This window comes from Corvus cornix, chromosome 9 (assembly GCF_000738735.6).
Source record: "Corvus cornix cornix isolate S_Up_H32 chromosome 9, ASM73873v5, whole genome shotgun sequence".
Lineage (NCBI taxonomy): Eukaryota > Metazoa > Chordata > Aves > Passeriformes > Corvidae > Corvus > Corvus cornix.
The window spans coordinates 2,257,067-2,276,066 of record NC_046339.1 but is presented as its reverse complement, the minus strand read 5'-3'; the positions used below and the strand labels follow the sequence as shown (position 1 = coordinate 2,276,066).

The 19,000-nt window shown below is 42.7% G+C and overlaps 1 long non-coding RNA gene across 1 annotated transcript in view; it reads right to left on the bottom strand.

Moving 5' to 3' along the window:
* Nucleotides 1–15,365, bottom strand: part of LOC120410484 — a 49,058-nt gene extending 33,693 nt beyond the window's left edge. Inside the window, exons 1-6 of the long non-coding RNA XR_005602685.1 lie at nucleotides 14,971–15,365; nucleotides 11,182–11,298; nucleotides 10,103–10,291; nucleotides 7,028–7,151; nucleotides 6,547–6,724; nucleotides 1,068–1,187 (exon numbers count right to left, since the gene is read on the bottom strand). This is a non-coding gene — a long non-coding RNA (uncharacterized LOC120410484). The remainder of the gene's footprint in view (nucleotides 1–1,067; nucleotides 1,188–6,546; nucleotides 6,725–7,027; nucleotides 7,152–10,102; nucleotides 10,292–11,181; nucleotides 11,299–14,970) is intronic.
* Nucleotides 15,366–19,000: the final 3,635 nt, after the last annotated feature.

Sequence of the window (19,000 nt, the reverse complement as noted above, 5' to 3'; positions counted from 1 at the left end):
TGAGTCCCATAATTATAAGACACGGCCATGACAGGCAGCAGAGGGAGTAAACTCAGTTTAACACAGATTATTTGGTTTACACTAGTTTAATATACACAGATATACTGGTTTTATACATAGTTCTGAGCTAGTAAGAAACTGTAGACCAAAAAGCTGTTCATCCTTTGAATTCAAAATTCAATCCTGACTATCGAAGCAGTTGGTTTAACTCACTGGTTATGGATATTGCTCTACCATGGGTCTAATTCCCACATCCCACATGGAGATCTTCCCCAGTTTTTAGTGGCTTTGCATCAGTGTAGGACTAAAATCCACCCACAGAACAGCACAGTGGGAACAGTTCCAATCGCAGGACATCTGGATCATCTTTCCATTACAACATTTCCCACTGTCTTAGTGCTGGCCAGCTCCACAGAGGTGCTTTTGGGAATGTCAGTGCTCCAGGATTCACTTCTGCTCTCCACTCTCACTTCTGTGCTTCATCAGCCTGGTTAGGATTTAATGGGAGTTCTTATTGCAGCACCAGAGAACTCAATTATGCAAAATGAGGCTGGTGATAACTGGGCCATTCCTCCATGGGAAGTCTCAGTTTTATAGACTGGAAATGGAGATGCAGGAATGGTAAAATCTTATTTACAGAGCAGATCCCTCCGTGGGCACTTAGAGCAGCACAGCCTTCATAGAGTAGCTGCAAACTGATGATATCAATAGTTTTCCAAGGATTTATTAATTATTTTAAACAGAGAGTCCAATATTCTGTCAAAAAACTTTTTGCTGTTGCATTGGGATGTCTGAAATCTTGATCATCATGGCTGTGCTTTAAATGTCATTTTTTCTCTTGAAATAACTGCCAAAACTACTCGTGGTTAGAACAGCCTGAGATATCCAAGATTACAGTGCACCCAAGGCTTCAAAATTAGTTATCTTCTATCCCAGCCCGCTTAACAAAACCTCCCTGAGTTCGTTACTAAGGAGAGATTTCAGGACAAAGTATCCAAAAATCCAAACCCTTGTAATACTCTCAGTCATGACCAGAAAAGGAGATGTAAAAACTTGACAAATCCTACCTTAGAGGAGTCCCTCATGCTCCAGGAGAAACAATACCCAGGAATCAGAAAAGTTTCTTGACATTATTCCGTGAAGAAAAGGACATTTGTAAAGGGATTCGTGGGAATTAGAACTGAAATCTGAAAGACAAATAGGATTTGATGATGAAGCTCTGATACAGAAGTTACAAAATGCTCTCCCAGTTTAAATCTGTTAGAATGCATTATAGAAGGACATATAAAATCAGTTATAATCTGTACAAATACAGTGCCTGCAGCTTTCTTCATGGAGTAGGGACACGAGGAATTACATCTCTTCCTAGGGAAGCTCCCCAGCCAGGAATTTGCCTCCAAATTTAAGGATAAAATAGAACATAGGAGTACACCAAAACAAGAAAATAAAGGCCAGAAGGATAAGAGAGAGTGCTCAGAGTGCACCATCAGCACCCTGACTCCTCTTTTGCTTATAAATATTATAGTAAATATAGTAAAAACAGGTTTTAAGAGTTTGGCGAGAAGTTAAAGAAGTAGATTTGTACATGGGCAAAGAACTGCAAGACTGATCTCAGGACTAAATATTTTTTAGCTGTACATGGGATCTGTTGTCCCAGTGTGATCCTGGTAGGAGTCAGACCTGCAAGAAAAAAATGAGATTTCAGAGAGGTACAAGCTGTTAATAGCACTAGAAACAAATCTACCTATAGCTGAAACAATTTAAAATAGAAAACCTGGCTGAGAAATTCATAGGACTAAATTCCATGCTGCAAAAAATGGACTGGGAAAGGCATTATCAGCAGGTTTTTCAGTGGGCAAGATAGCCCTTATCACAAAAGATGTGATATGGACAAGACTTACGTGTGGAAGGAGATATTGGAAACCTACTATGGAAAACTGCAAGTGAAGCCTGAGTATCAGAAAAGTTTTGATTAATGTCTCTTTTTACTCTTCTTCCATCTTTGCATTCAATTTCTGAATTAAAACATTTTGATTTCTGCCACTCACCAGCACAGACATCGTGCTGAACTTTACCTTGCAAGAAATCTCTGCCACTGGAACGTGTCCCAACATCCTTTTAATACATTTCCTCTTTCCCTGAAAACACCGAGAATTGTTCCATTGATTCCGAGAGCGCTCGGATCAGCCCCGTGGGACTGGGAGATAAATGTGTTACACATTCCAGAGTGAATCCTTAAAAAGAGGCTGCAGGAAGATTAATGCCTTTGCAGCCATTGTTTCCACAGTGCCAATAAAGAATAGGAAGGAGAACGGATTACGACTCCGGACAATCTATCCCTAAAAAAATCACTGGGAAAGCGCTACACTTTTCTTAATGGCACAAATATTTTTCCCACTCAAGGAAGTGTGCACAGATCAGGGAGGTTGTTGTTGTCCCATCCCTGGAAGTGTCCAAGGCCAGGTTGGAGCAATCTGGTTTTTGGAAAGATTCCATGGAGTTCCACCATGACAGGGGTGGGAACTGGATGGGATTTAACGTCCCCCCCAACCCAAAGCAATCTGGAATTCTATTTTTTTAAGGCTTTTTCTTCAAGGATTTGCTGCTCTGATCCAAACAGGTAGCACAAGGTGACTCAGAGCTGGCAGGTCACAAAGAAGTAGCACAGCACAAATAGCGAGTGCTTATTTCAAATTAGTTCTGGTCAATATAAGGACTTAAAAATTTACCCAAGGCAATTGTCAGATAATTTCAAATAATGGGGGTATCTGAGAAAATTGGTCTCTGCTGGTGGATGTTCTCTGAAATCACATTGATCAAATGACTTATGAATTATTTATTCAGCTGTGCCCTTAACCTGAAAAGTGAGAGTTATTGATTTTGCTTCATATATCATACTGTGGACTCAAAATAGTGGGGAAAAACACCATGAGAGAGTGGCAGGGAAACAGCCCCTCAGCCTGTGTTTATCTGTCCTGGACCACAGATAGGAGTGTGTTAGTTAGGAGTGATTCTGGCTTCAGTGGCATCTGCAAAACACCATAAAGAGGATTTTTCCTTAGCAGCATGGAGGGGTTTGAATAGCAGAACAATACTTTTGGTTTAGATTTAAAATAGAAGTATTTGATTTCAAACAGAACCGATGTTTCAAGCTTAAACTTCAATATCCAAGGAGAACAGTGAAGTGTTCGTGCCACCGGATTAACAAGCACGGTCTGGGGAAGAGCACTCAAACTTTAAAGAGAATTTCTGATGAAAAACTGCAAATGTTTGCTTGTTTTTAGCACTGACTTACACAGAGAACAGTAGAAAAGGAAGGGAAGAAGCAACAATATCATAAGTTACAGTCAAAAGAAGTAATAAGTATTAATTCCTTCTCATTAATACATAATTACAAAGAAAACACCACGGACTGGTGGACACCACCTTTGTGAGGAGGTACAAAATGAGCATTAAGGCCTTGGAATAAAACAGCCAGAGATTTCCCATGGAATTCCTGGTCCGTTAATCTCCCTCTCATCCCTATCCAGCTTTTTTGTATCTTCTTTGGACTTGGTGACAGGGGGAGACTCATGAGGTTCCAAAGTATTATTGTTAAAATAACGGATTACAAGGACAAAGTTCGGCACCACCGTGCCCTGAACAACTTCAGATCACAACAGTTTCCCAAAAAAATCAGGCTTGGAAACTGTATTCCCATGTCCCACGAAGGAAAATACTCGCTCTTAGTTATGTGACTTCTTTTGACTCCAGTGGGAATCAAGAAACCTGTGACAGACGCTTGGTCTTTTTATTTTTTGTGGCTTCACACAGCAAACTTTGGGAATCACGACTCCAAAAGCGTGCCCATCTCCAGCTGTTGGAAAATACAGGAATAAGATATTAAGGAAAAGCATCATTCCATGTTTTGTGGTTTTTTTTGTCAAGTATTTTCATTGTGTTGTAAATTAATACCTTTATTAATTCAAATGAAGTCTCAAAGTCGTGAAGGGAGGAGTCAGATTTGAGGACACTCTGCCAAAATTTGTTAAATTCCCCTTAAATTTAGTGTTTGTTAGAAGATAGTTCATAACCTACAATATGATACAGGGCTTAAAAATGAACCATTTGGGGATGTGTGGGGTTGTCACATCTATGGAATGGAACATCTCTTCCTACAGGGAATTTTGATGAACTATGGGAGAAGAATTGAGTATTTTATTCCCTGTCCCCCTCCCTGCTCTGGAGTAAAATCCATCCTGTGAGGGCAAAAAAAAAAAAATACAGAAAAAAATCAATATATATATATTTCTCCTTCCAAATCACAGTTGGCAAATTAGATCCACATTTCTTTGGGAAAAATTGCTTTAGCACAAATCATCTCTATCAAATGAGATTTCAAATATCTTGTGTTTCCAAGGTTTTCATGGCTGCTGATATAATACAGTTACTATATAGGAAGAGTTATCCTCTGTCCTGGATTTGTTGACATAATCTTAGCATCATATTTCACATTTTGGGAGATATTTTGGCTACATGTGCTTAGCTGGTGCACTTTGGGGACTTCAGAGGTTGGCTTTGCCATGGAAACAGCGTTGACTGATGGCCAAATTTTCAAAAGAGGGGTACAAGGATAATTCCATTTTCCACAGCTGATGGACAGCGGAATAGGAGGAATTGCAACTGATCTCACTGTGGAGCTGGACACGTCAGGAAACTACTGGAAAAATGCTGATTGTTTCACCTGTTGAGTGAAACTGCCTCCCAGAGAACATTTGGGACACATGGGAAGTGTCGCAGTGACAGAGCAGGGAGGCAGCACAAAGGAGGAGCCAAAGTCACACTGAGCTCACTGACAAGGGGAACACCCAGGAGAGGATGAATAATTTAATGTCAGGTATTATTTGGAATGTATTGTCCTGTGCTGTGAGATCATTTTCAGCAGGATTGGGAGCACACAGCATTTTATGGGTTTACATCTCAAACCCACGTCCTTTTGCCAAGTGGGCAGGAAGGCACCACCCAGGACAATCAAACTTCAAAATGCTTTTGATAAAATTTCATAATTGATTTTTGAGGCCCCCACCAGCAGTGCTCTGGATTCGCAGCACAGGAGGGGTGAGGAGCTGCTGGAGTGAGTCCAGAGGAGGCACCAGGATGATCACAGGGATGGAGCAGCTCTGCTGGGAGCAAAGGCTGGGAGAGCTGGGATTGTTCAGCCTGGAGAGGAGAAGCTTTGGGGTGACCTCAGTGCGGCCTTGCAGGGCCTGAAGGAGCTGCAGGAAAGATGGAGAGAGACTCATTACAAGGGATGGAGGAACAGGTCAGGGAATGGCTCCCCACTGCCAGAGGGCAGGGAGAGATGGGGTATTAGAAACTAATTCCTCCCTGGGAGGGTGGGCAGGCCCTGGCACAGGGTGCCCAGAGCAGCTGGGGCTGCCCCTGGGTCCCTGGCAGTGTCCAAGGCCAGGCTGGACATTGGGGCTGGAGCAGCCCGGGACAGTGGGAGGTGTCCCTGCCATGGCAGGGGTGGCACTGGATGAGCTTTAAGGTCCCTTCCAACCCAAACCATTTATGATTCTATGAAGAAAAAAAAGAACTTTGCAGTTTCAGTCCCACTCCAGAGTTTGTGGATTCCTCTGGGCTCTGCCAGAGTCGCTCACTCCCAGTTTTTCCCTCAAAGACCTGGAACATCCGTGTGCCAGCTGAAGGCTCCACAACCGTGTGCTGTTGGGACAAAGCAGCAGGGGAGGCACTGAAATTTCAAATTTTAATATTTTACCATTTATTTTCTTTTTGTGAAGAAAAGAAATTTCACAGAATTCCAAATGAGCGGAATTTTGCGTGCAAAAAGACAGTAGGACTTGATTTTTTTTTTTTTTTTTCCAGATTGTCAGAAATATAAAAGAAAGCCTTTGTCCCCTAAAACAGGAATTATCACTAAGTAGAAATAAACACATTTTACAATTTATGATGCTCCAGTGGTTAAGCTTGTGAATCAAAACATTGCTGTTTGGAGCTGTGCCTTCCTTCACCTCCTTTTAAATCTCTTTGTCTCTGTAGTACAAATTCCTTCCTTTTCTCTCTTACAGGAGAAACAGGGGCTGATAGCAAAAAATTAATCTATTCAACAGCAGCAGAATTTGTCAAAGCTTGATCTATGGCTCACTCTGCCTCTGAAAAACAGCTTTTCATAGAAAGTTGATGTGTTTTTTTCATTACTGAGGCAGCTCTCTATTTAATAACAGTGTTCCAACGTGCTGTTGATCCATGTATTGGAACAACTCTTACAGTTCGGGCTGGCCTGTGGATTTATTAAACATTTACTGGCATTTTCTCCAAGGTCAAGGCCATGCACGTGCATGGATAAAGCCAATGAAATGGAAGGGGCATGTTCTGTATGGTTCCACATTATTTAAAACTGAGAAATATTTAAACCACAAAAAAAACCAGATTTACCCAGTAAATGGATTCATTTAAATCATATTTCATTTGGGCAGTGTTTATGCAATGAATCTTAACTTAAATTCAGATGTAGGATTTTAAGAGCAAATAAATCTGAAATACCTTATTGGCTTCAGCCTGGCTACTCTGGATACACCCACGCTGCTGCGAAGAGAATCTCCCCAGCTGGAGACAATTCCTCGCCCAGTGAAAGATTCGAGGGTCTTCATTTTGAACAAATTGACACTAAATGTGATGGGAGCTCTGGGAAACAAAACTCCTCCCTGAAGGACAGATGCTTCTGTAGGGAGAAGAAAATCACAAAATCACAGAAAGGTTTGGGCTGGAAGGGACCTTAAAATCATCCCATCCCACCCCTGCCATGGCAGGGACACCTTCCACTGTCCCAGGCTGCTCCAAGCCCCAATGTCCAGCCTGGCCTTGGGCACTGCCAGGGATCCAGGGGCAGCCCCAGCTGCTCTGGGCACCCTGTGCCAGGGCCTCTCCACCTTCACAGGAAAGAATTTTTTCCTAATCTCTAATCAAAATCTCCCCTCCTAAATCTTAACGCTATTGCCCCTTGTCCTATCACCCTTTGGAGCACCTCGTGTGTCCTCTGCTGTGTTCCTGGGTTTATTTGTGGTGATCTCATCCCCTGTTGAGCATTCCAGTCCTTTCCTGGGCTCTGCAGTCCGTCCATAAATCCGGTCTGGTTTTATTGACAGGACCTGCAAAGCAGGAGCACAGAGATTGTTCAAAGCCACCTTCCACCCACCCCATCCTGAATATGGAATGATTTTTATAGGAAAAAAAACCTCGGGATTTCACAGATCAGCCTGGCAGAGGTTTCTTGTTCTTGTAAACAATTTTTGAGGCGTGTGAAGAGCTGCAAATGGCTCTGCTGTGAATCGATGCCTCTCAGGTATAAAAGGATGTATTGTCACAGGATAATATCTCTGCTTTCTCCCTGGTTTTTTTCAATACTGTCAAAACAAATGCTTGGCTTGAAAATAATTCTCGCAATATTTTGGATTCCCACTTGCTCGACAAATACAAGCAAGTCAAAATTAGAGGGATTTGTCATGGCAGAACCAACTCCAGAACTAAACACAAGCTGCATCCATCCCAGTACTCTGTGTGCTGGGGAATCAGCTCCTAATCAGGGACAAATTGCCCACTTGGGGATGATCCAGGTGCCACACTGGGCATAAACGTTCGGGCTGGAGACAATGGCAGAATCCCTGCTCAGTGTGGAAACATTTGTGATGTTTATAGAAGGCAAAAGGAATCAATATCCCAAAGCTTTGTTACAGGACTGCATTTCCTGGAATGATTCAAAGTCCCTCCCACCGATTTCCCAGGCAGTCATGAGCCTGTTGTCCCCTAAAAAGAGGGGATTTACAGGCTCTGCTTCTCCCACCGCCTTTTTCCCCAAGATTTATGTTTAATTTGGGATTATCAGTTTTCCTTGTCCCATAACTCCTTCCAAGAGGGAACAGATTATTTCAAAATCAAAGTGCAATCTAAGAGTTTAGTTTGGTGCATTAAATGACATTTCCCATAAGGAAGGTTGATGGCCTTTCATGATTAATAAATTAATTGGGAAAACAAACCAAAAAAAGCCAAGGAAAATGGACACAAATGTCAGATTTTAGAAGATTTAACCATGAGGGGTAACAAGGAATCAAAGCTGGAACCACAAGCATGGAGAAAAATAGAAATTATATTGCTGTGAGAAGTCTCAGATATTAAAAGATGTAAAAATTGTCCTTTATTGCAAAAACAGCCTAAAGAAAATGCTTAACCAAATTCATCTGCACAGGGTCATTTTTAAAAATGGTTTTAAAATGTTATTAAACCAGACAAACCCTGGCACAAAAGAACTTCTGTAATTTTAGCAGATGATTACTAACTGCACTAATTAAGTAGCTTTAATTGACTCAATCCAAGTCAAGAGACAATTCACGTGGATATTGCTGCAAGACTCAGCAATCATCATCTCCACAAAGTAACTTCTAAATGAGTTATCCCGCAGCTTTATTATCCCAATATCTGCTCTCAGTCTGTGATTTACAGATCCCCAGGGCCATGATCACTAATGAGGCACTGGAGGTAACCAGGAAAAGTTTGGTCACTGTCCCTACACCTTCCCTGGACACTTTGGAGGGTCCCAAAATTGAGGAAGATAAAGAAAAGAAAGGGGACAGAGGGAATATAATTTTCTGGTTGATTACTAAATTAAGCTTTCTAAACTTCTGAGCACTTTTAAAATATCAAATGGTGTCTTCTTGCTTTCCCCTGAAGAATTCCTATTTTTCTGCCCTTCTTAATTAAAGAGATGGGATATAAAAATTCTTTTAAATGCAAAAAACCAAAACATTCTAACATTGGCAGACATTGCTTCTAAAAAATAATTTTTATGCCTTGAAATGTGACTTGATCTTATTGCTGAAAGTGGGCAGTTTAAAATCCTGGAAAGGTTTGGGTTCAAAGGGACATTAAGGATCACCCAGTCCCACGGGTAGGGACACCTTCCACTGTCCCAGATTGCTCCAAGCCCCAATGTCCAGCCTGGCCTTGGGCACTGCCAGGGATCCAGGGGCAGCCACAGCTGCTCTGGGCACCCTGTGCCAGGGCCTGCCCACCCTCACAGGGTACAATTCCTTCCAAATATCCCATCCATCCCTGCCCTCTGGCAGTGGGAAGCCATTCCCTGTGTCCTATCACTCCATGAACAGCACAACTCCATCAAAAAATCAATTAACCAATGGCGTCACCATCCAGCAAAACTTTGGATAACTGAAGACACAGTCCTAGCACAGGAAGCATCAAGATCTCCCATTTTCTGCTGTCTCATGATCTAGTGGAAGGTTCCCTGGGATATTGGGAAGGAATTGTTCCCTGGGAGGGTGGGCAGGCCCTGGCAGAGGGTGCCCAGAGCAGCTGGGGCTGCCCCTGGATCCCTGGAAGTGCCCAAGGCCAGGCTGGACACTGGGGCTTGGAGCCGCCTGGGACAGTGGGAGGTGTCCCTGCCCATGGCAGGGGTGGCACTGGATGGACTTTAAGGTCCCCCCACCTCAAATCAGTCTGGGATTCATCCCCACCACACCTTCATTTCCCTTTGAAGCCTGACAAGAACAATTAGTCCCTCTACTTCCCATGAAATCACTTTATGGATTTGCAGCCTGGTGTTTTATTGTCGTTCCTTCCCTCCAACCTGAATGCATTCAGCATTCCTGGCATCCAGCAGCATAAACCTCTCACTCTTTTATTTGCACTCCCCAGCTCTCTTATTTATCTTTCTTTTCAGAAATTTCAGGCTCAGAAGTTTCATGGAGCATTGGAAATGTTCCCTTCCCAGGTCACCATTGAAAGGACCATATTTTTTCATTTATAGCTGGTGTTTTATAAGGGATCAAAACCTCCAAATTGAGAAGATAAAGATCTTACCTAAAGAGATATAAAAAGCTTTGTAGTAAAGCAACAACTTTAAGGCTATTTTAACTGAAACAAATGAAAAATCTGAACTAAAAGTGCAAATATGTAAAAGTAGCTCAGTTATTTCTGAATCTTTGAACTTTTACTGTGAGTACCTTAGAATTTATTTAAATGCATTTATTTATGGTGCAGTCTAAAAAGTAGAAAAACTCAACCATAGCTATCATTTGGTCTCACTTACTTTTTAAATTCATTTTTTTTCCTAAAGGTATCCCAGAAAAATGTTTGTAGCAAACATCCCATGGAATGTTTAGTTCATCCTCTTCTACATAAATTGAGGAAATAATTTAGTCTGAAATCTACTTGTCCATCCCCAGAAAATGTTCTCCCGTTCAACCTCACGACGTTCTTCCTCTTCAATAACTTTTTTCTGTGGGGGAAAACAAAAACATCAAATTAAACTCACCATTTTTAACATAAAGGTCTGCATCCCTCTTTGTTTTTTCCTTAAATATGGTGTTTAAATTTTTATGGGACAAGACTGGCAATGCTGACACCACATTCTCCTTTTTATTTACTGGTTTTGGGAAGGGAAAGTCACAGTTTTAGTCAGCTGGGAGCTTGGCAGGGCAGCTTCTGGTTTGAAATTAAACACATAAACAAGTAAATAAATCAAAGCACTGTCCAGATTTGAAATCCAGCTGTCAGGAATGATAGTTTTGAACCACACCTGTGAAGTTTTACAACCTTTCCCTTTCTTTAACCTTATTTCTTCCCATTCAGCCCAGGTGAGTGAGCACAGAGCAGCAGGTGACACTTTTTTCAGCACAAGGAACTGCACAGGAAAGAGAAAAAACCCTAAAACCACAGGGAGCAACTGCAACACAGAACTGAAACAAGGCAGAGCCAGCTGGGAAAAGCACTGAAGCAACGAGGACTTGGAAGGAGGAATAAAGAGGGATAAATAAATGTAGGTGACACGTTGCCTGAGCTTTAGAGTTCTAATGAGAACTGTCATTTAAAATTGATTTTACTCTCCGTGGGTTTTTTTTTATGCTGAACTCCAGCCATTTGTTCCCTCGGTTGTTTATGGAAGGAAATCATTATATTTGAGAGAAGGTCAGTGCCTTTGCTTGGAGGGGTGAGCTCTGGATGGGTTTGGCACTTTGGGGACTGTGACAAACTCCAAAGTCTCAGGCTGCTGCAGCGTTTGGAAGGTGCCAGCAGGGGCTGGAGGCTCCAGGACCTGCTGGATTCTGGCAGAGGTAAAAAATGCGGAATAACACACGTGGGAAGGGAAACCCAGCAAAGAGACAACACCTGTGGGGGACAACATCTCCCTTTGCCTGGAAAATTAAGATGTTTTATGGCCCCATCATGCACATTCCAGTTCTTCTGATGAGATATTCTTGGAGAAATATTAAAATTGCCTCATGCCTGAAAAAAAAAGATTTAAAATCAGAAAGAACTGACAGAAGTTCCCTCCCTTCATCCCCAGAGACTCAGGCTGGGGTTTCAGCAACACATCCAACGCTGGCAGATGGCCCACACACCACTCCCCCCAAACACTTGTTCCCAGCCAGGAATAAAGATTTGCAGAGTTCCAAAGAAATCACATTTTAACTTCCCCGAGCACACCCCAGACCACCAGACCCGAAGATTGGACATTCCTCCTTCAGCAGACGGCTGCACAAGGTCCCCCAGTCCAAGAGCATGAGTAATATCGATCAACTGGGCTGCTCAGCACGGCCCTGTGGCAGCTCACACACTGCTGGCATCAATAACAAAGATTTCCTCTAAAGGGCTTGGGATAGGGCAGGAGCAGAGACCCCATGCCAGCTCAGAGCAGAGGCTTCACATCAACAGAGCACTTTGAGCAGCCCTACAGAAGCAAAATGATGCAGAACAGGTGTGTTTTCCCAAGCAAAGCAAAAGGAACCCAGCAATATGAATGCAAAGATGATAAAAACACTGATTATTGCTATTTTCTGGTTGTGCTTGACTCATTCTCTCAGAGCAGCACTGCTTCTCTTTACCATCCTCATGCCCACATATACCTGTCCTCAGAAATCCATATTTATGAACTTTTTGGGTTCTGGCCCACAGACCAAAGGTGTTCCTCTGCCTCTCCAACAGCCAGAGTACAAAGAAGGAGCCGGGATTTTGCCAAGGCACAGCAATTCTGGCTCACTGCTCTTTGCTGTTTTTCAGCTGGATGTCACGTCAGATCACCAACTTCTGCCCAAAGTGCAACACGAGCCCAACAGACCCATTTCTGTACTTTTTTCACAATTCTCCATGCACTGGCACTGTGTAAATAAGACAGGTAATGTTCTAATATATTTAAGGTGACACAAATTAGAAAAAAATTATCTTTCTTCTTCACGAGCAATCAAATCCCATCCTGAGCTGCAATAAACTTTTGGGGTAAATGCTTGAAGACTGAAGGATAAGTTAAGTGTGTAAAATGTGGTTAAGTAATGAGTAAATAGGTGCATAAGCTGCATATAAATGTTTGATGAATGAGCTGAAGTAGGGAAAAAATGATGTAGGGTAACCTAAGGGAGCATAGCTTAAAGGGAAATATCTCCTTGGCAGTGACATATTAGATTGTGAAAATAGATTATAAGATCAGATTGTCTCTCAAAGGAAGAAAAAAAAACATTATCATTTAGAGAACTTGATATGATTGGAGAAAATACCCCAAAAGCTCAAACATGCAGCAAATATCCCAGGATCTGAGGGGACAATCTGGAAAATAAATGGTGGTAGAGTCCTGTCTCTAGACTCACAGTTTTCCTACCACGGAGACCAAAGGGATGATACAAATAGATGACACATCCACATTTAAAAGATATAATTTATATAATAATCTATATATCCAAATGGTATAAATAACTGTGTGCAGAGGAGAGGCTCCTCAAGCCAAGCTTATTGAGATTCCGAGTACACCAGACCTCGTTCTCCTCACAGGAACGAGAATATTTCAAGGCCAATTTGCATTTTCTAGCCAGGGGCATCATTTGCAGGTGACTGAACAATCAATTAAAACAGCTCGAGTAGGTTTTTCTGGATGGTTTTTTTCCAGAGAACCAGGTCACTGCTGCTCATTCACATGGTTTGGGGCATTTTAGGCATTAATAGCACCAAGTTCTCCTCAAGGTTTCTGGTGCTGTCGTATGGATTTACATTTTATTTTCCCCAAGCTGGTGGAGGACTGAGCCCACCCTTTCCACCAGCCCTGGGCATTGATCAGCCTGAGCAGGGTTATGAATCTGTGCTGCTGCAACTGCTCTTAACTTGACTAATTAAAATTTATAAATTCAGTGCAGAATTTATATTTTTTGTGACCAGAAGGTTGTCACAAAAAGCACCAATGGTGACTCCGTAGCCTTGACTTCGGATGAAGTAAAAACCAAGCCTTTGAGAGTGAGGGAAAGCTGGAATGGGTTGCCCAGAAAGGGCAGGGATGCCCCATTCCCGGAAATATTCAAGGCCAGGCTGGACACTGGGGCTTGGAGCAGCCTGGGATAGCAGAAGGTGTCCCTGCCCGTGGCAGGGGATGGGATGGGACGGGCTTTAATATTCCTTTCCAACCCAAACCATTCCAGGACTCTGAGGCAGCAGAACTGAATGAATCTGGGAGTCTGTATGGATTTTGGGATAACCCTGTTTACCTTGCACTGGTTCAAAAGCAATCAGCTCTTGGTCCACATGTTTTTTATAATTTTTTTTACAGTTTCTCTCCATTTTATGTTTTGAGCAAGTCCAGCCTCATTCCAGGAACATTGTCAGCCTCCAGAATTTTGTAATGCAGATGCTCTGCTTTATTGATTTGAATTTAGTAATTAAAGCCTTGTCCTTGCATTAACAAAATATAAACATTTAAAGCCTCATGATTTAATTATGTCATCTATTGCTCTAGTAAAGCAATCAAGGCAATCATTGGCCACTCAGATATGTCAGGATATGTCTGAAACTACTCCTTTTACAGTTCATGAGGGAAAAAAAGCTGGAATTGAGAACATTTTTGCAAATCAAACATCTCAGTTAAAAATGTCACTCCGTATCAACTGATACATTTTATTCTGGATCTGACAAGTTTAAGTAAGATTTGTATGTCTGTTGAGTCATGTTTGAAACCCAAATCAATTTGGAAGCAGCAAAAAATCCAATTGCTGTCCTTTGCAGAATGTCAGAGTATCACCCTTCTGCAGCCGTACTGCCAAAAAAAATAAAGCAGAAAAGGTAAAGAAATGGAAATTTCAAATGGTCCATAGATTTTTTTTTTTTTTTTTTTTTTTTTACATGACAGGATAAGTGAGAATGGCTTCGAACCGAAAGAGAGCAGGGTTAGATGGGATATTGGGAAGGAATTGTTCCCTGGGAGGATGGGAGGGACTGGCACAGGGTGCCCATCCCCAGAAGAGTCCAAGGCCAGGTTGGAGGGGCTTGGAGCACCCTGGGATGGTGGAAGGTGTCCCTGTCCATGGCAGGGGGTGGGATGAGACCTTTAATATCTGTTCCAACCCAAACCATTCCATCATTCTATGATTTGAATCTTTAAATGAAAAGAGGGACTATTTGACGTGTTTCTCCAGATCCATGGTATTGCTTATAAAGGCTCCGAGTGCTGCTGCTTCCCTGCGTGTTGTGGAGTCCTCTCAGGTGCCCAGCTCAAAGAAAGCCTCACCTCTCCACATTTTCTGTGCTCAAAGCACTGTGTGGAGCTCCACAGAGTGAGAACCAACTGTGCTCTGAGCTGTCCCAGGCAGCTCCACCTCAGCCTTTCCCAGGCTGGAGGAGGAAGGAAGGAGGAAATCTTTGAGGTGAAGTTGCTATAATTAATTTTCTCTGTGTGCACTTTAGTCACACAGTCAATTTGTCATTGAAGGGGATAATTTACTCTCCTCTCCACAGACTTCTGAGCAGCCAAGTAAAAGACCGGGGATATTGCAGAGTGTGCAATCCTGATGAGAAGGCAGAAAAATCAGTGCTGCTGCTGCAAACCCTCCCCTCACTCCGAGCCCTTTCTTCCAGCTGGGCTCGAAAAGAACTTTCCATCAAAGCCAGGAGAAAACTATACACAATTTGAAACCTTGATCTGACCTCTTGTTTCCAAAGGGTTGTGGCTTAAACCTCTGGGTCCTTCCAGCTTCCTTTGTTCCCATCAGAAGTTCCCTTTCAGGCGGCCTCCGTCGCTCCGGCCACGCTCTCGCGGCAGCTCCCTCCTGCTCTGCTGGGACACCAGTGGCTCCCTGACCTTCCCTTCAAACAAAAACAGACAAAAGGGAAAGGATGAAACCAACTCAAGCAAGAGAAAGGGTCGGAGAAGGCAGCGAACATTTCGGAGTTACAGCAAAACTCCCTGACTGGAAGCATTTTAACCCTCTCCCTGCAGCACGAGGCAGAGATTTTGTCCTTGCTGTGCCTTAGAATAGATTTCCTATCCTCAGGTGGATAAACCCAGGCAAAACCATCCTGGAACAAAGAAAAGCAACCAAAATCTCACATGGCAGGCTGTTGAGAGCAGCTTTGCAAAGTTTGGGTCTAAATAAGGAGGGAACTGACCTTGAAAAGGAAGATTGCTACAAGCACTGCTGGAAAAAAAGATCAGGAGGAGCATTTTCATATCTATTCAGCTTTATTGCATCTGCCAAGTGACAAAATTTTGAGCTGTTCTTTAAAAGACAAAGATTGGAGAAAAAGACAAAACATAAATATCAACTACGATGTTAAAAGTGAGATAATTCTTAGCATAGAAGCATCTCAGAAAATACAGGGGAAATAAAAGTGTTATGAATGAAACTCTTAATAACAACCTTTAAGCATAATAAGAGGGTTAGTGAGTCGTTGTGGGGATACAGACATCGGAGTGTCTCCTAAAATGAATCCATTTTAAAAGCACAGGCTTGTGGAGATGTTTAGAAATCACATTTTGCATCTCACGCCTTGATAATGTTCAAATCTGAGCATAATAACCCGGCTCCCAGCGCTGCGTTCTCCTGCTGCTGCCTTTTCATTTTACAGCCCCAGTTAAGCACCGTTCCTCGGAGCTGAATGGAGCTTGATATCTCCTCTGCAGAGATTATTTTCACAGCAATAATCCAAGTTTTTCATTTGCAACATCAGCCCATTGCTGGTGAGGGAATATAACCAAAAAATAGCATGTGTGAGGGGGCATTTTAGTTTTCCATCTATTTGTTTGCTTTTAATTTCTCAGACATTTGTCAGGAGAGAAGATGGCTGAGGGGGAACACGTTTTTTCCCATCGTGTAGCGGTTTTGGATGGGGTTACTTTGAGTTCTGCAATTTTCTCCCCATCCTTTGAATCATCACAGCCATAATTTGATGTCCAGAGTCACTCTGCTCTATTTTTACCTCATATGAGCAGAACTGGAGGTACTACACAGCAAACAGGTTGAACGCTGCCAGAAGAACAAACATTGGCATCATGAGGTGCCCCAAGAAGGGTGAAAGGTCCCTTTAAACCAACAGCAGTCTTGTTTTGAACTAATATTAGGACTTAAAACTAAATCTTGTCCTTTTAGGGCTTTTATTGGAAAGTAGGAGAGCATTCAGAAAGAAAACGAGCTTAAGATCAACCAAATAAATTTATCAGAAAGAGAAGTTACTGAGGTTGTGGAGCGTGTAAATATTCAGTGAAAGTTTTCCAACCTCCTTGAATGCCGACCTTGGAAATTCCACGGAACCATCTGCTCCTGGAATCTGTATAATCTCAGGATCAGGGAATATGAATTTCCTAAGGGCTGGATTCTTGGGGGAAGCAGAGGCAGAGAAGCATGACCAACAATTTCCCAGCCTGGAAATCTCTGGAGTTATCAGCACAGATAGCGAGGGGAGGCTTTATGATGTGCAGGGCAGAGCTGATTAGAAAATTCACTTTAAATGGATGCTAAAACAGGGAGAGACGGAGCTTGGCTGGCACTCAAAATTTAAATAGAGCATAAAAAGCTGTTACTTTATTATTTCATGAGGAACTAAAGGAAAATAATCAAGAATACTTGTATACAACTTATTGTAGTAAAAAAAAAGAGAGGGACAGTAATTCAGATTTTGGGATCCAGCAGCTTTATGAACTAAAGCAGCAATAAATCCAAAAATAACAAAACGAAATAGAATTTAGAAAGCTATTTAAGGACAATTTGAATTACACAGTGTATTAGTGGATCCATGTATTTTTATTCTGCTCCAGCTCTTGGTTGGGTATAAACAGCAGGATAAAATAGGAAAGTTAAACTCCTGGAAATCACAATTACTGCATTTTATAATGGCCATTTATATTTACAGTGTTCACTGCTCAAAGCTGAAGTTGTGGCAGCTTTGTCTCTTTGAAACCTGTTTACTACAAGACACATTTCCTCAAGGTTTGCACTGAGTCTCCCATAAACAAATCCCACATGGATGGCCCCAAGGCTTCATCAAGACACAGTTTTCTCCAGACACAGGAGGATGTTTTACATCCCTGCTGCAGGTTAAATTCAAAGCAGAAATATTTCGGATATGAGCATCGTGTTATTATTTATGATTTCACAGAAGAGCAGAGAGGTGTAGAGGGGTTCAATGAAAGGTCCCTCCTGGAGGAATGTATGAGATGGAATCTCAGGGTTCCTGGACTCGCTGACCTTTAATCCCCACAAACAGGTGGATGAGAAAGTCTCCATGGAAATGGGGTGCTGATCACACATTAGAGAGAGAGCAGGGGGAAGAAATGTAGGGAAGGAAAAAGCAGAGGGAGAGGGAATTTCAATGTGCTCTGAACACCAGGATCGTTAGTTCTCAAAAGAAACAGATCACAGAATCACAGAATTAAATGAAATTAAAGTCAGAAAAGACCTCCAAGACCTCCAGTCTAACCTTTGACCAATCACCACCCTGCCCTAAACCAGACTGCAAACTGCCACCTCTACTCACTTGAACATTTCCAGGGATGGGGACTCCACTGCTTTCCTGGGCAGCCTGCTCCAAAGCTTAACCACCCTTCCAGTGAAAAAAATCTTCCTAATATCCAGCCTGAACTTCCCCTGCTACAGCTTGAGGCCATTTCCCATTGTCCAGTCACTGGTTTACTGGGAGAAGAGGCTGAGCCCCTCCTCACCACGATCTCCTTTCAGGGAGATCATTGCAGAAGTTTTATAGAAAATGATATTTATTTAATTAGGGAAAAAAATGACGAAGTTTACCTTAAGCATCAAGGTTTTGTCTTCCACGAGAATAAAAGGGTTTATCAGAGCTGTTATTGAACTAAGATTGCCAAGTGCCTTGAAGTAAAGGCTGTGTGTGCATCTGACCTCACGTCAGAGGTGAATTGCAACAGCAATGGCTCATCAACCATAAAAACTTTATAAAAGCAGCACATCAAAAGCAAGGAGGGTATCACCAGCGCCCTGGTTCACTCCCGTATTTTAATTGGAAAGCTTTCCAGAGATAAACAGGCAGCAAGAGAGGGACGTATTAGGATGTCTTGCACCTCTGGCAGCGACTTCAGTCAGCAGAGGGAAGGTGTGAGACATCAAAGCAAACTCCCCTGTGATGTTGGTGGTGGCAGTCCACACCTCGTTTGACATCTGTAATTAGTGTCTGGAGGTGCCAGGGAGGGAGGACTCTCAGCTGCAGCCTTTGTAAGAGACAACAAAGCGCTGCAGAGATGCTTCTATTTAGCCTTGATGTACTTGGGGTTTGTAAAGCAAACGCGAGTGTTAAATACAGGCTATGAATAGACTGGGAAAAGGGGGAGGCCAAGCAGAGCTAACCTGGAGCCAGAGGACTGCAAGAGACACTGAGAAATTTCCTTTATGCTCTGATTTCTTTCCCCTCCCTCTCTCAGTGTTTACTAATCTGTTCCTGCCTTGCAGAGCAGCCACATTTCCGCAGTCCTGGTGGCATCCCACATCCATCACCTGCCTGAGGCAGCTCTGCTCCTTCCCAAAGCCACTCAGCTGAAGGCTCGTGGCCAGGGGCCTTTCCTACAACTCCCTGTTCCAGAAAGATCCGTGTTGATCCCTCTCAGCATGGCCAGGACCCGTCTCTGTGGGTTTGACAGCTGCCAGCCCTGTGAGTGACATTGAAAGGAGCCAGCAGAATTGCCCAAAACGCTTCTCCACTTCTGGATTTTACA